Raw genomic sequence first — 17,570 nt, forward strand, 5'->3', positions numbered from 1 at the left:
CTTGGTAATTTGGTTAAAAGCATAGAATAATAATTGTGTTTTTGCAACACTTTCCTTGAGTTGATTTACTAAATTTTAAACTTTTATTCAAGTGAAATACTACTTACATTTGATAAGAAATACTTTTACAGTGTTTCATGGATATGTGAGACAACAGCAATTCAAGATGCATGTCATTAACAGAAACCATTATTTTGACAGATTCCAGCACAGCTGACCATCAATGTATAATTTAGTCCACTCTATAGAATTTGCTAGACCAAAAATAAAGAACTGCTTCGTTTGGACAAAGATGGGGGGAATATGTTGCCTCTAAATTTACATGTACTTTATCATATTTAGGCAGAATGCAGATGCTCAAGGAGGAGGTTGGGGTAAAGAATTTTAGCTAGAAGTGAATTTCCATAGGGTTAGTAATCACAGAGGATAATGTCTTTCTGATGTCTGGCATTCAATAAATTTTCAAACATATGTTTGGCATGGAAAAAGAGACATCACAAGAAATAAAACTATTTCATGTCAGAACTATTCTAAAACTACTGGGCCATGGCACTTCATTTATCAAGGAAAATAAGTTAAAATACCACCTCTGCCATTAAAACAGTCTCTGAGATAGAAATAAAAGGAAAAAATGCAAAGCCCTTGGCTAATGCCTTTTCATGTTCTGTTCACCATTTGCACAATATGCTTAGCATCACACAGCCCTCACATTTAATTGAGATCCTTTAATGACTGTAATCAAATAATCAAAAAAATAAGTGACAACCACCCATAACAGTAAATAAGGAACAAAATAAATAATTAATAATATAAAAATAAATATTAATGAAGAGGAATAACAATATGTTATGGACTATCACAAATTCAGATGTGACCAGAATAATTTTATAATAATCTTCAGATGTTATGGAACGTTAGAGTGTTGATTCATATGGTAGTAGGGTATAGCTTTATCATCCTGAGGGAGAAAACACCATCCAAAGTAACAAAATATTTATCCAAGCTTTCCCATATATATTCAGATAGCCAAATGCCTGTGATGGTGCATGAATACAGGCCTACCTCATTCATTTAAAATAAATCTCTATGCCTTTGTACAGAGATATTATTATACATGGGCTGGCACCCTCCTGGTTCTTGCCTGGCATAATAATTTTTTAACTTATTCAGATATGTGTGAAAGTGTTTTAATGCTCTTTAGCAGCACAAACTAAAACCTCCAAACTTACAGCTCTATCTCCATAGCATAAGAGATTAATCATTCGCCTTAATGAGAGGGTCTATGGGTTAAATGTCTAAATTCCAGATAATCACATACACTTTTTTTAGTTATCATTACTGGAGCGAGATAGACACCTCTGGGGAACATTTATTCCTATTTGAAAACAGGTATCTAAGATGAGCAAAACCAGTAGACTTCCATTGGCTATAGAAGGCGTTGAAGGGACTGCCTTAAACTTTCAGACAGCTTGAACTGGAGAAAGTAAGCACCATCTCCCAAAAACAAGAGAAGACCCACTGACAGAACCCTAAATAAACAGTTGCATTTTTCCAGATCAAAATGCTCTAAGCTGCAAATACATAATATCTAATTAACAAAAATATTCTGAGGTACCACAGGTAGCTGTGCCCCTGAGCATGCTTTGGACACCACCCCTTGTAGTCAATAGCAAAGTGTAGGTGCCAGAGAAGGTCTCAAGAGGTGAATTTTATACAGGAAAATGTATGGAGACATGATGACCCTTCAAAGGCCTGCAGACACCCATGACAGCACTGTTTATGGAAATATATTTCTCCTCATGGAGGACTTCACAACAAGCCTGAAAAAAGAGATTGCTGCTTTAGGCAGAATGCATCCTACCACAACAGTGTTCAGTGGTAACAGTTAGTCTTCACTTTCTTGTATTCATCCTTGATTGCACTACTGCAACATAAATATTGTTTCTATAGCCGAATTTTCAACCCCTTGAAATCCCTGTTTCAGCAATGGGATTGGTAACAGCACCTCAACCATTACAGCATAACAGTGCCATGATAATTATCATTGTAGGAACAGATCTTACAGCAAGGCAGAGTGGTACACTCATTAATTCATTTGCCTGATGCAGCCAGGAGTCAGATACAGCTCCAAGTCTAAAGGTCAGATGTCGTATCAATCTGCTTCATAAATGTTGATTTTAGCGAGATGCAATGTCATAAGGGGAGGGCAGAAAAAGCTTCCGTGTTTATACAGTGACCCTGAAGCAACAAATTGAAAATGTTAATATCCATTTAGATTAATTTTCTCTAACTTTTATTTTTAATGTAATGATGATAAAAACACCCTGAGGAAAATTCATGCAATTAACACCTGATTAACAGATTTGGCTGTGGATTTGTTGTTGGTACTGCATTTAGAGTTTGCTTGAAAGATATACCACATATACTGAAGCTTTCTATTACTTACAAAATCAGTTGTGTTTCAAATCCCTAATTTTAGGCTGTAGTGACAATATGCAAAGACTTTTTTTTTTTTTTTTTTTTGCTCTGTGAGCTTAAACTTGCAGTCCTCTTCTTGCTTCAGAAATGTAGGTTGTCTCAAAGCTGGTGCATTTAAGATATGAGACAATTCATATAACCTGGACACCAATTAATGTTTAGTTTGCTGTGTATCTTAAGCAATGTTTACATGACAATATATCCTCCTCCTTTTCTTTATCTGTAGGGTAGCAATGAGTGAACAGACAGCCAAATTCAACCATGATACAACATTGTACTGTCTGAATAAAGATAAGCACTGAAAAAAAGCATTGAAAAACTACTGGACATCAAACACCATACTTATCCATACATTAATGTATATGATGGTATCTTTTCTTCTGTGTCTCTGCCTTGTCTAGAAGACTTGAGTAATTGAAGTTAACTTTTCTTACACTGCCATTAACTGAGTTCACAAGCTTGATTAGCTTGAATGATTGAAGACAAAATACAGTTGAAAGCTGTCATCATTTATGTAGTCGTTTATTTATTTATGAGGACTATTGTTCTTGAGAGGACTGGAAAAATCTTTCATTAATTAGTTATGCTTTTCCTCATCCAATGTGTTTACATCTTAACATACATACATATTAATTTATAAAACTAATTGCAGATGCTGTGTCAGTGGTTTATGTCATCATCTCCTGTGTTAACAAAGTTTTAAAGTTCAGATGCATATAAATCCACAAACACCATGCTGGTACATTTCCTTCTGGTTTCAAGCTTATTTTTTGACAATGTTTAAAAGCTTCCTCAGAAATAATCCGGTGTACACATGGCGTACACAGAAATGGGGTTCAACCAGCACCCAGAAAAAGGCTACTTAAAATGGGGTTTTTTCTTTTAATATAATGAATTACTAGGAAAACAACTACTGCCTTCCTACATGAAGCAACACAATATCCCAGCCCTGCCTCCAACTATGACCCTGCCCTGAACAAATGAGCTCATTATACACATTTCAAGAGATAGAAACCTTTCAGGAGATATTCTAGAAGCAAAATACTTCGGTTCCTCTAGGACAAAACATGGGTGAACTCACAGAAGGGTCACAAGCTGAGAGGTTGATTATTGCTGCCTGACTTTCAATAGAAACTGGATTAGAGGCACTGTAGATGGTTTTGGCCACTGACTTGAATGGCCTTTGCAGTTAATCACTGCTGGCTCGTTAGCCAGCCCATCCCAGCTGCTTGGATCAGCTCTTGGACAGGTAGCAAGCAATCAAGACACAGTAAAACATGAAGCAATGATCATTTCAGAAAATGAATGGGGAAAAAAGAGAATATCCCTCATAAGTAAATCTGAGAACATCATTACATGATTGATGTTGGGCAGTTTGCTCATTTTGTTTTCTTTCAGACACAACAGCAGTGGCAATTGGGAACCAAACAATAACAAATCAATCCTATTGTTCTCCAGTGTAATTAGGCGCTAATATTTGGAAAAGACTGCTATCGTGTTTTCTAGAAATAACACTATTCTCTGTCATATTTTCCAAACCTATTAAAAAACACAAGGACCCTAGAATGCAGACTGCATTCATTAAATCCTATCTGAAACACTGAGTACACTGGAGATTAGAAAACAAAACTCTTTTTAAAAACTTTTTTAGCGTGGGCAAAACTGTTTTTTCTTGTTGTTCCCTGAGGTTAAAATGCTTTGAACGAAAAATTAACAATGAAATAATTAACAATCATTATGCACCCATCCAACAGGCTTACAATTTCCACCCACAACTGTGATGCTGAAGAGAAGCAACACTGTCATTAAGTATGTATGTCCTTAAGTGTCAGGAATGAAGTCTAGAAAATTGTATTACAGAGAAGCTCAAACAGTAAGAGCATTCAGATTAAAGTCTCTCAGAAAATGGAGACTCAAATCACTGTAATAATACCTATTCCTGCCATAAGGAAAACAAAATAGACTAAATAATTCAGAAGTTTCATGAGCAGAAAAGGTATGGTGTGCTGGGTAAGAAAGAAACAAAAAGGAATCCATAGTTTGGAATGATTTGTAGTTGCAACATATCCTTCCAGCATTAGTATAAAAATTCTGAAGTTGGGTGCCAAAGGTCGACATGTTAGTGCTGGTTAATACATAGAGAAATAGAAAGCTGACATCTATACATTAAATAACATCTCAAAACAGAAAATGATTACTTATTAAACAACTTTAATTGTTATATTCTTGGTTTTGATTACATTAAATGGGTTGTTGAGATTCCTTCAGTAGCTTTAATAGTTCTACAATGAAATTATGTGGAAAATGCAACATCACTTTCTCCATCATAAGCAAAAAATAAAATATATGAAAGAATGATGACAGTACATGCAGACAAACTGTGTGTACACAGTGAATTGTAAAGTGCTGTTCAACTATATTTTTCAAAAAAAAACATAACATAGGCAGGAAACAATAAATTAACCATTTCCAAGCAAAACAATTTAACCAGCTATGTTTCTACAACAAAAAACAGAATAATAACGATCTCTCAGTTATACATTAATCTAATTAAACTTACATTAGGCTTAACATTTCTGAGTTTAACAATTTTTTTGCACCAAACTTCATTACAATAACCCTCTATTTATATTAAAATACTCAAAACGCATGAAGCTCAGAAATAGGTTGTTGACCATGGTCTAGATTCCATGAAGTTGACAAAAAGAAAAAAAAAAAAAAAGCTTTGCAAGTATCTATTACATCTGAAATAAATTCATAATACATAACACATAGAGTTCTTGGTGCTTATGTATCTGTACCTATATCCACAGAAGGAAAATTACAAAGCCTACATGTTTATACCTGTGCAATACCCAACCTAACTACATCACTATCTATAAAAAGTCACTTACCTTGTGCTAATCAGAGCTTTTTAAGATTAATAGTTCATGCACCCATTCTATGCTAATGCAGGTATACCTCATGGAAAACAGCTTAAAGGTTTGAGACTAGCAGCAGCCTTTCTATGAACACCTGTGCCAAATCTTCATATTTGAAGGGAAAGTTTTACAGGTGTTCTCAGTAGCCACAGCCTAGTAGCCCAGGGACCCCAGACAAATTGCTGTGCAAGGCTAGAAAGGGGTGGATACTGGCTTAGATATACAATGCAAATAAAGCCAGCGTACCTGAGAGAACTCCTGTTACTCTAAGTAGCTTTTTCTCTTTTGACAACTACACATATATGCACATTCCAATTAGTAGACCATTTAAATCCAGTGGTGTAATATCAGAATACCAGAAAATAAAGCAAAGCACCGTGGTGAATGATACCCTGGACCTGGACATTTCACAGAGAATTAGGTCACCACTAGAAATATGAATATATCTTTGCACATTTGCTTCTTGTCTGCAGTTACAGCAGCTGCTGTTCCATCATGCTGTTCCACCAGTTTAAATAGTATTCTTTCAGATGAAAAACATCTGAAGCCAAAGCGCTGAAAATCCTTTTGCTCTTCTTTTTCTCGGTTGTTAGGCAGCTGGCACTCTAAGTGGGCCAGACTTAGGCAACTTTCTTCATTGTTATTCTGAATTCTTCTGGGTCCATTCACTGAAAATGGCAAAATGAAAGAAACTCAGTTTTGGCAAGCTCTGTGGACCTTCTCCTAAGCATGTCAGAGGAGCAGTCTTCAGCTTAGTTTACCTCCTTTGGTAGTGAGAAGGAATTTCTTCAGAGGAGCATGTCCTGAGTTCTTCAAACAGCAATTTTCTACAAAAGCTGCAGAAATCTGCAGGCTCTCCCCCTCTCTTGAGTACTTTCTCTGACAACAGTTGACACAATTTGCAGTTGGAGCTTTGCAAACCTATTGTTTTTCCTCACCTTTTTGCCAAAGGCTGATTCCAGCTGGGCTGCCGGCATTTGGAGCCAGTCTGCAGGTTTAGTCTCACTGCAGCCATCTTGCAGGTAAGCCCAAAAGCTGAAGCATATCAAAGCTAAACTACTCCCCAGATATTTTCCTTCCTTAATTAACTTTTTTTCTTTTTTTCTCAAAACTCTCATTGTACTTCCATTGCTTTCACAGAGTAATACAGAGAGTACTCTTGTGAGTAATTTCAGTCCTATAAAATTTGCTCAATTACCATGAAGTGCCATTTAGGAGAGAGGAAAATGTCTCTGTATTGAAAGGCATTTAGTTTGAAGCCTACCAAACTTCTATTTTTCATTTAGAAATGCTGTCACCTCTCCACCAATTACATTGCTAGTTCTATCTTTTTAAAGAACTAAGTGGCTAGACAAAGGAAAGAAACTACAAAAAAACCCTGACTTCTTGGTCACATTTAGGAACAATATCGTCAGCTGCAATACCCAGAAAATCCTCTTGCTATTGTCACTACTACTCAAAATTAAATATGGGTCGCAGAGGAGATGCATTTTCTTCAAAGTGAGAGATTCTGTCTCCATTAGTTTTCTCGACTTGCAAAGACAGGATGGAGATATATAATGAAACACTTAAAAAGCTTTAAAAAATATTTTCCACTGGTTTTCTTACCACGCATTGATGCATTTGAGCACACATTACAGTAGACTGGTAGTGCACGATTGTTTCACAGTCAGAGAAAAACTTATAGCATAAGGACAACAGAATTTGGCTTGTATGAAGTAGATACATGAAAAACATTTTTTATGGCTTAGTGATCAAAAAAGTAAGAACAAAGAAAACTCTGAAAATCTTTCCATTGATTAAAATAAATAACAAAAATAAATTGTTTTAAATCTTGTTGTTGACTTTAATAGTAGTTTCTGTTTTAGCTCGAGGCAAATTCTACAGACTGATTAAAAAAGCAATGAAAATAAGGTGCTGACACAATGTCAACTTTAGAGTAATAATTGCACTGCTATAATAATCTGTTTAATTGTTGTTTATTGTAATTAAGTTCTCATGCACACCAGACTTGCAATTTTCTTTTCCATGTCAGCAAGGTTTCCTTTTATAGAACAGTTTGCCCAAAGCAACCAGTGACGTTACTAGACAGACATTAATCAAAGGACCCTGCAAAGCTACACCTGGTATCCTTGAGGCAAAATGTTTGCCAAAACACAAAACCCACATAAATTGATGCATGGTGGTTATGGTGGCATTTTTATGCTTGAAAGCAAATATTTTATAATTCATTTTTAAGTATCTATTATATTAAGTAATATTCATGAGCCAATATTATTCACTTAATGACCAAAATACCTCTCATTGGGAAGACTGACAGCTAATTATAATTAAAAAGACCAATAATTTTCCCATATCCATTTTCCAGATGTTAATGTAAACTAGATTGACAACATAGATAGACATAACAAAGGAGTCTAAGAGAATTCATTTGCACCTGCTCAATACCAAAACATCACAGAGGTCAGCAGAAAATTCTGAGTTAATTTTAAGATTTTGATAAGTTGAAATGACATGTGGCCTTGAAGGAACATTGAGGGCAAACTCTATAAAAATTTATACCACCAAAGAAGCCTGGATTAAAAAAAAAATCCCTAAAGATAATTAATATTACTTTCACATAGAGTATCAGTAATGTTGAAGCTTAATGTGAAATAAACACTTGACTCAAGTTAATCTGATGCTAAAATGATTGGGCAATTTATTACAGCTTAAGAAGGACATTGCCACCAGAACAGGAAATAAAGGTTTTAAAACTTGGGTAATTATTTTCAATCAGAGCTGCTTTCAAGGTCAAATGTTTAATACTAGCCATTATTTTCTCTCTGCTAACTTTGGCACGCATTTCACATGTCTCATCCATAAATAATTAAAGAAGTAACTGCTGTATCAGCTTAGCCTTTGGATTAAAATTTGAGTGTGCAAGGTAAAGATTTTATTTTATTTTTTCCCTCAAAGACAGCAACATGTAGTTTTTCTGGCCTAAAAAATACTGTCTACTGCTTTCTAGTTCAAAAATATAAACATTTCCAAATGAGTTTTCTCTGTGATTTATTTTTCCTTTTGGACCATACTCAGCTACTTCAGCAAATTGAGACAAATAAACCTGAAAGTTCTCTGTAAAGGCAATCTGCTAATACACACACCCCAAAGAAATTAAAAAGAATTTAAGCTGCTGGCAGGCAAAGATGAAGTAATATTTGATGTGGTTTTATTCTACTAGTATTGCAACTATTTGTGAAGAGAATGGGGGGACTAGGTTTGTTTTCAATTTACTTGCTCTTATGCAAAATTCTAGGTCTAATAATGACTTTATATTAGTTAGATAGTTATATCAGATTGAACCCCACAGACTGGAAAGTTGTCATCAAAGCAAATCAAAAATAAATAAAGGAAATGAATTATAATACAATGTGTGGATAAAATCTGAAATGCACATTATTTTCTGAGCATCAGCATCTTTCACTGAGTTGATGTCCTCAGTATTAATCATATTTGATTTTTCAGACCAAAATTAGGAAAAGGTTCTACACAGCTCAGTACATTCAGTCCAATTCAGTAACTGAGGCACATGCTTAGAACTTTCTTTAAAACAAAATTAAAGAGAGTTATAAGACATGTTAGTTCGAACCCTAAGCAAACTTTTAAATATTTCCCTGTCTATTCTTTTTGTTTTGTGAGTCTACTTGACTAAAATTATTGTTCGTTGTGGAGGTACAAGTAATTTGGGGACACAGCCAAGGAATCACTATTTTACAAGTGATTAAATATAAGTTGAGGTAATTTTTTGCATGTCACAATTTCAACACTAAGAAGTCATAAATTGAAAGAAAGCCTTGGAAATAGTAAGGGAAGTCACCCATAAATTAGAAGAAAAAATTAAGCACAGTATTTAGGTATATTAATATAAAATAATTTTTTAAGAAGATGGGGGAAAAAGAGCGAGGGAAGTAGGATTCTCTTTGGCATTGATGAAAATATATAGCATTTAAACACAAAAGGACAAAAAGTCTGCAAAACCAAATAGCTACATCCCTTTCAAAAGTGTTTTTGAAAATTTAACACAGTAGTATTTTTACTGAGGCCCCGAGTCAGCAAAATAATAAGCAATTGCCTAATTTAAGTCCATGTACTCATTATTTAAATTTAAGAATAATAGAGCTAAATCATTCTCTCAGGAACACTCAGCCTTAAAATCTACTCATTCTATTTGCTTTTAATTATTTTAAAATTGCTTAGATTTTTTTTTTTTTAAATGTCATTACACACACATAAGTGGATGCCCTGACAAAGTCTCTTTGTATTTACTCTAATCCTACATTATTTCCCAGTGCTTCTTAAGCTCAGCATTTCTTAATTAATGCTGCAATTAATAAATTTATGTATGTAATATTTGGCTACACACAAAGCAACTACATCACTGCCTACAACAACAAAAAAGAAGAGTGGGGAAGCTGTATCTAATAAAAAATTCCAAACTGCACAAATGTCTGGCTTAATTGCCTTCTGCTAAAGCAAAGTAAAAAAAAAGTTCTTAAAACCTTTCTCTTGTTTTTCTTTTTTTTTCTTGTGGTCACAAATGAGCAATTTTCACACTTACAGACACTCTAATGGACATAATAGCTTCTCTACTGCCTACCATAGTAGTCAGTTATTATTAACTATTAAACCAATTACTGAGGATTGATTTTTGAAAATTAACTTGTACATAGTACTCTAAAACTAAATGCCTACTGGTTCACGTTACAGCAGCCATTGGGGAATCTATGTTGGCCTACTGCTGCCTAGATTTATAAAAGAACTTCACATTAACATAGTGTGTTGAGCTATTATGTAGGAAGCATTACAATTCCAGTCTTCAGGACAGGGTCAGATGCAGAACCTTATTTTCACATCTTTCCTCTCTGGGACATGATAATTTGGAAAGCAGCTTGCTTTGCCTCAGGGAAAAAAGAAAATCATGATCAGAGTTTTCCATATATCAATCCTTACAATGCTTTCTTAATTTAAAATGAAGTCCTCAAATTAAACTGAAAGGTGTATTTTGGAAACAATGTCTACAAGGATGTCAGCTCCCTGGAGAAACTGCTCCCACATGAAAGACCTACAGTTTCCTCCAAATAGTTTAGAATTGCTGTTACCTGAATGCACATTTGAGCTTTCAAAACAGGCACAATGCAGAGGAAAAATATGCTAAAACACTTAATTAAGTTGCTATTGGGAAACTGATAGTCATAGATGAGCTGCATCTTTGACATCTTTTTTTTGGGAGCATCAGCCAATCATGGACTAGAACACACAAATCAGCCAAAAACATATGCAGAAGATCCTAAATTTTGTTTATAAATGGTCATGTCACAGTATACAGAAAAGGCAAAGGAAAAAAGTTTTATCATCTCTCTACAGTATACCTCTTCATTCTTCAAGCAAATTCAGGGTTTTGAATATTAGGATCCCTGGAGCCTCTATTGTGATAAATTTACAATGATCCATCAAAATGGAAGCTACCTGCTTCAGCTTGTAGATAAAGCAATGCAAAGCCTTTAATATTTTTCCAGCTCTTCTTGTAAACCATAAGCTGCACAGCTGTAAACAGCTGGATGCCAGGTAACACAAAATTCCATGTCAGCATGAGAAATCTACATCTTTATTTACTCAGATAGGTGACTCCATTGGCTATAAATCTACTTAATAATTTCACTTGATGGTAAAGTGAGGATTGAGAGGAAGAGTGAGTTCAGGATTTTAACTTCTGAGGTAATATTAACTTCTAGAAAAAACTTACCTGCAAATGCCAGCTACAGGCCTGTCATTAGTCCCACCCTTCAATAGCACCACTACAGTTCCTCAGAAGGGAAATAATTTTGTCTATTCCTTCTAATTTCAAGCTTCTGTACTTTTCTAATCCCAGATGTCATATCTTTCCAGTGCCATGGAAGAACAGAATATTTTTACATCATATTTTAGCAGATGGAATACATCCCAGCCAAACTTATCACTGCCAGATGGCTGACCCCTATTTACTGATGAAACATTAGACACAGAGATAAACTTTAATCAGTTAAAACATCCAGATTTTCTGCATGAAAATGGCTGGATAGCTCTTCCCTCATCATATTCAGCAGAACCAACAGATCGTCAGTTTCCACCACATCACTCTCAAGCCATAAACCAACAGACCTTCATGTGAGATTCTAACATCCTCTGGACTAAATCACAAGATTAGCCAGTAAACAGCTTAGGCCTTTAATACTTCATAAGGAATATGCTAAATTATCTTTCAAACTAACCTTTGAAACTAATCACTTTTTAGTGTTTGCAAAATTAAAACCCCATGTACAACAGGACAATTGTGCAACAGAGAATGAAAGGCTTAGTAGGTGTTACAGACACAAGTAATATATTACATCCATTATTTATTGGCTACTTTCTTAGTTGAAGAATAAGTTCTGAACCTAGAAAGTTTACGTGGAATGAAAATTTCAGTAGCCAGGCAAAGATGAAGATCATCAGCATCTTACCAGAGGGTAAGAAAAAATGAAAAAGTGTAAGATTATCTACTGAATTTATAGGCTTTAACTTCATCACAGAGTGGTTATATAATATGTTCTCCATTTTAACAGCTTACTATTTGGGTTCTGCTTTTGAAAATAGTTTTAGATGGTGCACAGAAAGAGATCAGAGAAGTAGAAAGAAAAGATGTAATGAAGGATGTACCCCAGGAAAGTAGGTAACCCTAAGCTTATGATTCATGACCTGAGTTAGATAGCAAATGTGAACTTCAATGAGACATATAAGGGATTCTGCAAACAGTTTATGAACACTTTGCTGTATTAAACAATGTTGTATTACAGTTCCCTGAAATAGCTCTGATCGAAAAATATCAAACTAATGACAAAATGAGGTGTAGCACCAATGCAAGCCTTATTAGTTTCTCCAGGTTTTGCCTGTAGACCAGTAGAATATTCTTTTAAAATTCTCTTCCTGTCTGTGGCCTACTGCCTACATACTACCTGTAATCACCTATCTCCTGTCCCGTTTCACAGAAAGACAGTTCTTAGAATCTCATATGGTAGCCAAGGTGATGTCTTAAAAGCTCAGCTACTCTCCCTGACTAATGAGAGCAAATGCACATAGTATAACTACCTGTTTGCTGTAATTTTTCAGAAATGCATTTTAAATGGCAACATAAATTTATCTTCCAGAGTAAAACTGGCATTTGGTGTTTCAATTTCCAGTTTGTCAAAATGTGTCTGTATATTAAAAACAATTTCTCTTGATGTCCAGTCTGAACCTCCCCATGTGCAGATGAGGTCTGTGTGTTCTCATCCTGTAACTCGTTGCCTGGGAGAAGAGGTCGACCCCATCTGACTCCTTTCAGGTGGCTGTAGAGAGCAATAAGGTCTCCCCTGAGCCTCCTTTTCCACAGGCTAAGCACCCCCAGCTCCCTCAGCTGGTCCTCAAAGAACTTGTGCTTCAGACTCCTCACCAGCTCTGTTGACCACTCTGGTCAGCACCTCAATGTCCTTCCTGAATTGAGAGGTTCAGAACTGAGAACAGGACTTGAGGTACAGCCTCACCAAAGCTAAGTACAAGGGGACAATCATTGCCCTGGTCCTGGTGGCCACTCTATTGCTGATACAGACTGGGATGCCATTGGCCTTCTTGGCCACCTGGGCACACTGACAGCTCATGTTCAGTGGCTGTCAACCAGCACCCCCAGATCCTTTTCCATTGGGCACCTTGCCAGTCACTTTTTCCCCAGCCTGCAGCACTGCACGAGGGTTTTGTGACCCATATCTAATACTATAACTGGACTGTTCAAGAAGCACTTTAAGAATCTTTGAAATCCAGCTATGAATTGTTCACTAATAAGAAGCTCTATTTTCCACAAATACTCAGTTTAATATCCTCAAGCATGGCTCTTTTAGCAAAGAACACAGCATTTCATAGTAGTGACTTAAAGCACAAGTCATTGGACACATTGCTTTAAATTTCTGGATCAATGTGTTCAGGATTATTTCTCTTGTTCTCTTTCCCTTTACTTCAGCAAATAGAATTAATTCAGCCATGTGCTGAATTATGAGGAATATTGCAATATTAAAGTACTGGAAGAATGCTATCAAAGAAGCTTCTAATTGTTGCATCATCAGTGGGTAGTTCTTATCTCAGGTGCTTGTGTCTGCCCCACAACTGTATCCATATCAGCTTGGCTGGAAGTTTTCCAAGTGAAATAATAAAGAAATGTGGAATCGAAGCATTCAGCAGTGTGAAAGGCAATAGTTTAGTTATCAAAAGGAGATATTTCAAATATTTTTTTTAAAAACTAAAATGGATGTCTAGGACAGGATTAGACTATAAAATAAACCATATTCATTTCCTTTCTAGTCAGAGCTACACAGAGCTAAGACATTCAATATTATTCAAAATGAAATGACATGTAATATTCTCTTTTACTTGCTCTCTGTGAAGAACCAAATTGTAAAATTTAAGTAATAACCGTGAATCTTTTTTTAATGGTATCTGTAACCACTAAAAGAAGTACCAAGAAATTCTACACCCAGCTGTAGCTTAAATAAATTTAGACTCTCTATAAGGAAATAACTGCTACACACAACAAATAATAGCAGCTAGTTCAAACATGAGCCTTAGGATAACTTATTCCTTGAAAAAGCAGTTTAAACTGAAATTCCAATTTCACTACTTATTTTATCAGATAGCTTTTTACTATGACACTGCAATGCCCAGTGGAATACATTTTCACATTAAAAGATTACCAAATTAATCCATGTTTAAAACTCATACATTTCAAGATGCAGATTTCTCAAAGTAAATGTTACAGTAGAATCCATTTACAAACTTTAGTAACCAGGTCATTCTGGATAGAGGAAAAGTACATACAAAACCACAATCCTAAATTGCAGTCTGCAAGGCCAGTAAGACTTATTTTAAACTGCTTATCAAATGAGATTCTGAAAAATGTAAATTGGCTGCACCTTTTGCTTTTACATGCAGTAGTAAAGTATGTGCCAATGCTATAGGTAATTAATACAAGAGCACAGACTTGGAAATTTCTTAATGTAAGAAGATCTACACATTTTTCTTTAGCACTTAGCAAATGTTTTTCCACAGGTTCATTTTCTCATTCTTATTGAGGAACTTCAGTTTGCAATATACTCTTCTAGCAAAATAAAAAATACCTTCTTTACTGAGTAGAAGGAGCTCCACACTTCTTTTTTGCTTTAAATTATTCTTTGCTTACATCTTCATTAGCAAAAGCATCACAGTATGAATTGATCCATTGAAAAAATATTAGTTCTGAGAATAAGTGGTCACATCTTGTGTGTTTTTGTGGCCTCCAGAGCTGTTGACTGACAACCAATAGTGTTTGGGGTGCATTAAGGGGAGATTCTGGAGACCATCTTTTAATTTAATTTCATACCGGTTAGACACAGACTGGGGGAATGACTGGGAAGCTGGTCCAGAAGCAGACTCATCTGATCCAAACTAAAATTTGCAGATGCACCCTATAAACTTCTATCTCAATGTACTTTCTGATCAAGTTTCCTCTCTTAAAAATTCTAGATTAACTCACCATTTCGTGATTTTCATCTCATTATAGTATACAATGGTTCTCTCCATACTTCCTCCAATCTTTCATGGTATGTTTCTCATAGTCCATATTCCATTCCAGATACTGACCTCCCTGCTTTCTTAAGAGAAGGTCCTTTCCTCCCAAAGGGAGGAAAGTCGCAAAGGATTGCTAAATTATGGTGTGATGAAAAAAAATACATGACATGTGTAAATTTTCTAGTCCTCCACCATCTTCTGTTTCTCAGCCTTTGTGAGGTTGATTAGATCTGCCCAGTCATTGCCAGTCACAGGCTTTTGCCAGTGGCTAAACTGTCCCTGCTTTTGCATCCTTGTCCATTAAGGCGTCGTGCTTTTAAAGCATACTCAAAATTTTTAACATTAAATCTTTAATGGACTTGGAAACAAGCCTATTGGATGTGTTAGAGACCCTACAGCATCTTTAAAGAATAGCAATGCAAAACCATAAATTCTAAACTCTCCCCCCCTTAGCACAGGCAGCATTATTCTATTGATATTGATGCAATGTACATGACAGTGCTGAACATTTGCTCAGATTTATTTGCCTAATATCTTTGTGATAGTATGAGAAAAAAAAATTAAGAAAGAGGAAATATAGTTAAAATCTACAGCTATATCTCCCAACATTAGAAAAACATAATGTGAATTATTTTGTCACATAACTTCTTCCAACAAGAAAGAAGACAAAGAAGTTAGAATAAGAATATTTTCTGTTAAGAGCATAAACACAGATTCACATTTCCAAAAGTAACATGTGGTGGAGAAAAACATATAAATCTTGAAAAAAAATAGCACCTTGTACAAATATAAACACTTCAGCACATTTTAGATCATGTGTGTGATAAAGCTGATTTCGTTGACAGACAAAGTGTAAAATTCTTGCCATGGTCCTTATTCTAAATAATTTCAGTAGGTCAGCACTCAGCATGTAGCCTGGAGCAGATCTCTTACTGAAGTGCTTACCATGTTCTATGACTCAGAAAATGTTTCCTCTTGTCCAGCATTTTCCCCTGATGAAATAAAAGATTAAGAGGATTATATGCCTTTCCTTGGATCAGTGTTGCAGTTGTTCAAGCTCTTTGCAGCTTGTGAACATTTTACTGTCTTTCGAACATTTTTCCTTTCATTATTCCACCTTTAATCAGCTTTGTGTCTCCCAGTGTCCCTCCCCCTTCTTTACCCCTTTAAAGAATTACAAAGGGGTAAAGGGTTGAAAACACCGGAAGACATTCTGAATGGTGTGTGTCTCATATTTGCTTCTGCTTAAGTGCAAAAGATTAAATAACCATCCAAATGACAACTCCCTTTCTGTAAGAAGAACACATTCGAAAGAATTCCCCTGCAATTATGCTATTTTTGCATTTTCCTGACTTCTTCCTACATATTTTCTATTTTTCAGTTAAGGCATGTGTACTTGTAAGAATTCACTTTCATAATGGGCTGCTAGGGCAACAGCAATTAAAGAAAAAATGTAAAACCACTTTCACTTACGAGGGTCACAACAACTTTATTGACTCAAAGAGACTTCCTCATTAAGAATACCAAATGCAGAGGACTGTCACGTATTTCTCTAGACTGTGCTCCTGGAGACTGAAGATATGGGACCCAACTCCTGCCCATCAGTCTCACAACTGTGTGAGCACAAGATCATAACTTGACTAATATTCTCTTTTCCTGGAAGCAAAGGCAGAGCTAACACCCTGGTACACAGCCACACATTGAATGGCCCTAACATCTGACCTGAAACAGACACCTGAAGACATAATTGCAGCAAAATAAGGATGCAGAGAGTCCAGGTTTAACCAGGGGCATACTACACGTAGACTTGACAATCCTATCTGGATGCAGACAACTTTTACTCTTGATTGCTTTTGATACATAGCCCCCACCATGTCCTATACTGTGTGTCCTGCAGTCTTGGGGAACCAGAATCTCCACTGCTCCAGTCTGTACTCTTCTGCGGATATCTGATCTGAATTCCAAAATATCTGGATCAAACCCAGATCTCTGACAACTAACTGCGTCACCTTGCCAGTGTTTATGTAATGGTCATACTCTTATTTTCATCCATTTTAGGCATTTCCATTACCTAAATTTTCTACAGGTCTCAAACATATTCAGATGAAACATGTTGTACTATGCAGTACTTTACACAGTGAGGGTACTATATAAATAACAATTTAAAATATACTCTTATTTCATTTGGTCATACTGTTGTCTATCTGAATTGGGTTTACTTAGGAGAGCTAATTGCTCTTATGCGTGGGAGCACATACATACACATTTATATAATGTAAGTAATTAAAACAGTCTTCTCTTTCTTTGTCCTTTCTACCAACTGTGTGCTCCTGTTTGATCAATGGAATAAATAAAAGTGTTTCTCTGCATGTCAACTCTCTGCTATTGTACCTGAATCATAATGCAGCTGTGACCTTGTGCCTTGTCTCTACTGTTACCAGTAGAGACATGTTGTGGGTAGGTCCCAGAGCAAAGAAGTCTAGCACCTTCTGGGAGATAGTTCCTTGTTGTCACGTTGCTAGAAATACAATCTATAAGAAG

General features: G+C 35.7%; 1 long non-coding RNA gene across 1 annotated transcript; it reads right to left on the reverse strand.

The window, feature by feature from the left end:
• Positions 1 to 5,828: 5,828 nt before the first annotated feature.
• Positions 5,829 to 17,368, reverse strand: LOC128804166 (uncharacterized). Its single transcript, XR_008435959.1, has 3 exons — positions 17,292 to 17,368; positions 15,975 to 16,021; positions 5,829 to 6,067 (listed from the first exon to the last, which is right to left on the reverse strand). It is a non-coding gene; the product is annotated as an uncharacterized LOC128804166 (long non-coding RNA).
• Between the last annotated feature and the right edge of the window lie 202 nt (positions 17,369 to 17,570).

This window comes from Vidua macroura, chromosome 2, assembly GCF_024509145.1.
Source record: "Vidua macroura isolate BioBank_ID:100142 chromosome 2, ASM2450914v1, whole genome shotgun sequence".
NCBI lineage: Eukaryota > Metazoa > Chordata > Aves > Passeriformes > Viduidae > Vidua > Vidua macroura.